We start from the raw sequence: 3,910 nt of genomic DNA, 5'->3' as shown, positions 1-3,910 counted from the left end.
AGTAGAGACAGGGTTTCACCATGTTGACCAGGATGGTCTCGATCTCTTGACCTCGTGATCCACCCGCCTCGGCCTCCCAAAGTGCTGGGATTACAGGCGTGAGCCACCGCGCCCGGCATACTCAGGGTAATCTTACGGAGCTGCAAGTTGACGTCTGTCCTTGGAAGGGTCATGGCCAGATGGCCACTTGGCCATGGGCATTTGCCCAGCTGGCCACAATCCCTGTGGGCAAGTGGCCCAGGCTCAATTTTTGGCCTTCCAAGAAGCCACTGGAGCAGAGAAGCCACATTTCTGGGGCCAGGTCATTCATAAGAGAAGAGGAACAAGGCAAGCCAGGAAACATGCTTGCCTCTGAGCTGGGAGAGGCAAGAGAAGATCACCACGATCACCCAAAAGAACATTCCGGCTTTTCTTCTTCACCTGAAGGAAAACAATTGACAGCCTCCGCCAGGGGAATTCTGTCCTCAGAAGTCCAGGTATAGCTAGGGAGGACAGAGGGCACTGACTTTGGTGACAGGCAGATCTGGGTTTGGGTCCCCACTCAGCCATTTAATTTGCTCTGTGACCTTGAAAAAGTGACTTTACCTCTCTGACTGTTTTCCTTCCTTCCCTCCCTCCCTCCCTCCCTCCTTTCTTTCTCTCTTTCTCTTCTTTTCTTTCTTTTTTGAGGCGGAGTCTCACACTGTCACCAGGCTGGAGTGCAATGGCGCAATCTCAGCTCACTGCAACCTCTCCCTCTCGGGTTCAAGTGATTCTCCTGCCTCAGCCTCCTGAGTAGCTGGGATTACAGATGCTCGCCACCATGCCTGGCTAATTTTTTGTATTTTTAGTGGAGATCGGGTTTCACCATTTTGGCCAGGCTGGTCTCAAACTCCTAACCTTGTGGTCCACCCACCTCGGCCTCCCAAAGTGCTGGGATTACAGGCATGAGCCACTGCGCCAGCAAAAATATGGAACGCTTCATGAATTTGCATGTCATCTTCCGCAGGGGCCATGCTAATCTTCTCTGTCTCGTTCCAATTTTAGTATATATATGTGCTGCCGAAGCAAACGCTGTTTTCCTTTCTGTAAACTGGGAATAATAGCAACCCCCTTCCCCCAAAGGATGGTAGTGAGAATTGGCTGAAATAAAATGCTTTTTTCTATAGTAAAGCAGTTGCAAGGAGTAAGAGCTAGAAAAATATTTATTCATTGGTTTGAGAAACAAAATCCTCAATGCCAACGTTCCCAAGGCCTTGAGTAATTATGCCACAGGCTTGCCTGAGACTTTGATACATTTAGAGAAGCCATCAAACCCACATAACTGAGGCCACACCATGAGGTCAGCCTCTCTCTTCCCCCAGGTCTTTGAGGTGACAGTTTAGACAGGAGCTAGGAATCTTGCTAATGAAAGGAAAGCCTCACCTTCAATTAAGGCGTCACCAAAATGGGAAATTCATCAGCTCTGGTGACGATGACTTACGCCACACTTAAGCCTTGCAAGTCCAGGATGACACAACCCAAGGCAGAAACCATGAAATTAGAACAAAGGTCTAAGCAATAAATAGAGCTGGGAGTTCCATCCCGGTGAGCAGTGCTGTTGCTCAGCAGGTGAGCCTGCCCCGTCATGGAGACTCAGCGACTCAGTGCTAGAGTGAGAACCACATCTGCTCACACCAGAGGCCTGAACCCTGCTAACCCAACAGGGGACTTTCTCACAGCCAAAATCTCTTGCGACTCTTCCAATAATAGCAACTCCCACCCAGCCCCTTCTTTCCAAGAACAGTGCTTTTCAAACCTCACTGTGCACACAAATCAGCTGGGATATTATCAGAATGCATCTTGGCCAGGCACAGCGACTCACACCTGTAATACCAGCACTTTGGGAAACAGAGGCAGGTGGATCATGAGGTCAGGAGTTTGAGACCAGCCTGATAAACATGGTGAAACCCTGTCTCTACTAAAAATACAATAATTAGCCGGGTGTGGTGGCACGCATCTGTAATCCCAGCTACTTTGGAGGCTGAGGCAGGAGAATTGTTTGAACCTGGGAGGCAAAGGTTGTAGTGAGCTGAGACGATGCCATTGCACTCCAGGCTGGGTGACAGAGCGAGACTCCGTTTAAAAAAAAAAAAAAAAAAAATGCAAATTAAGGCTCATGTCTGTAATCCCAACATTTTAGGAAGCCAAGGCAGGAGGATCACTTGAGGCTGGGAGTTTGAGACCAACCTGGGCAACGTGGGCACAAGACTCCAGTTTCTATATAAAAATATTGTTTTTTAATTAGCCAGGCATGGTGGTATGTGCCTGTAGTCCCAACTATGCAGGTGGCTGAGGTGGGAGGATCACCTGAACCCAAGAGGTCCAGGCTGCTGTGAGCTATGATCATACCACTGCACTCCAACCTTGGCAACAGGAAAAAAAGAAAAGAAAGAAATACAGCGTAAGCTTTAGTGGGCCTTGAGATTCTACATGTCTGACAAGCTCTCTGTGGATACAGTTGGTGAACAATGAGGGCCTAGACTTTCCTTGGGCTCCATGGACACCTTGGGTTACCCTTCACCAGCCAGACCCAGGAACCCTGATCAGCTCGTACCCAAGATTTTGGGATTCAAGCCACAAACAGCACAAATATAAACTGGATCCCTCTTGATTTCTTTGGGGGTTGAGGGGAAAGGGATGGGATACAAAATGAATTAAACATAAACATTTGCAGCAGGATAATTTATTGCAAGGTGAATTTTTTTTTCTTTTTTTTTTTGAGACAGAGTCTCATTCTGTCACCCAGGCTGGAGTGCAATGGCGCAATCTCAGCTCACTGCAACCTGTGCCTCCTGGGTTCAAGCAATTCTCCTGCCTCAGACTCCCAAGTAGCTGGGACTACAAGCATGGGCCACCACCCCCAGCTAATTTCTCTATTTTTTAGTAGAGACGGGGTTACAGTATGGTATCCAGGCTGCTCTCAAACTCCTACCTCAAGTGATCCACCTACCTTGGCCTCCCAGAGTGCTGGGATTACAGGTATGAGCCACCACGCCTGATTGACGTTTTTTTCTTGACAAAGTCTCGCTCTGTTGCCCAGGCTAGAATGCAGTGGCGCTATCTTGGCTCACTGCAATCTCTACCACCCAGGTTCAAGCGATTCTCATGCCTCAGCTTCCCAAGTAACTGGGATGCATCCCCACATCCAGCTAATTTTTGTATTTTTCGTAAGGACGAGATTTCACCACGTTGGCCAAGCTGGTCTAGAACTCCTACCTATCAGGTGATCTGCCCACCTTGGCTTCCCAAAGTGCTGGGATTACGGGCGTGAGCCACTGCTCCTGGCTGCAAGGTGTTTTTTTCTCTCCCAGAATACTGTCCTTCCCCTAATACACACACAGCCTTTTCAGATAGCAAGACCCTTTGATGCCTTCTTGCCATGGAGATTTTAAAATTTCCACTAATTTCAGAAGTCAGGCACTTGCCTTTAAACACAGAGGGCTCTGGGTAAAGTCCATCCTCTCCCATCAACCCTGCTCCTCACCCCCTCCCCGCCTTAGGACATCCCTACTGATACGTAGGCAAAGGTATTTTAAAAGAGGGATGCTCAAAGGATCATGTTGAACTGGCTCTTCTTTTCTTTTATTAAAAATATGTAAACCGGCCGGGCGCGGTGGCTTATGCCTATAATCTCAGAAATTTGGGAGGCCTGGGCGGGTGGATCACCTGAGGTCAGGAGTTTGAGGCCCATCTGGCCAACAAGGGGAAACCCCGTCTCTACTAAAAATACAAAAATTAGCCAGGGTTGGTGTAATCCCAGCTACTCAGGAAGCTGAGGCAGAAGAATCACTTGAACCTGGGAGGCAGAGGTTGTAGTGAGCCAAGATCATTCCAGCTTGGGTGACAGAGCAAGACTCTGTTTAAAAAAACATGTGAATATATATATATA

At 48.3% G+C, this 3,910-nt stretch overlaps 1 protein-coding gene and 1 non-coding gene across 3 annotated transcripts in view; both read right to left on the bottom strand.

The window, feature by feature from the left end:
- KIFC3 (kinesin family member C3) overlaps window positions 1–3,910 on the bottom strand; it is a 108,032-nt gene that overhangs the window by 74,876 nt on the left and 29,246 nt on the right. The gene's annotated exons all lie outside the window — the stretch shown is intronic.
- On the bottom strand, window positions 945–1,052 carry LOC119467509. The gene has a single exon (XR_005196050.1). It is a non-coding gene; the product is annotated as a U6 spliceosomal RNA (small nuclear RNA).

This window comes from Cebus imitator, unplaced genomic scaffold (genome assembly GCF_001604975.1).
Source record: "Cebus imitator isolate Cc_AM_T3 unplaced genomic scaffold, Cebus_imitator-1.0 Scaffold297, whole genome shotgun sequence".
NCBI lineage: Eukaryota > Metazoa > Chordata > Mammalia > Primates > Cebidae > Cebus > Cebus imitator.
The sequence above is the reverse complement of the archived record's forward strand: the minus strand, read 5'-3'. Positions and strand labels throughout refer to the sequence as shown.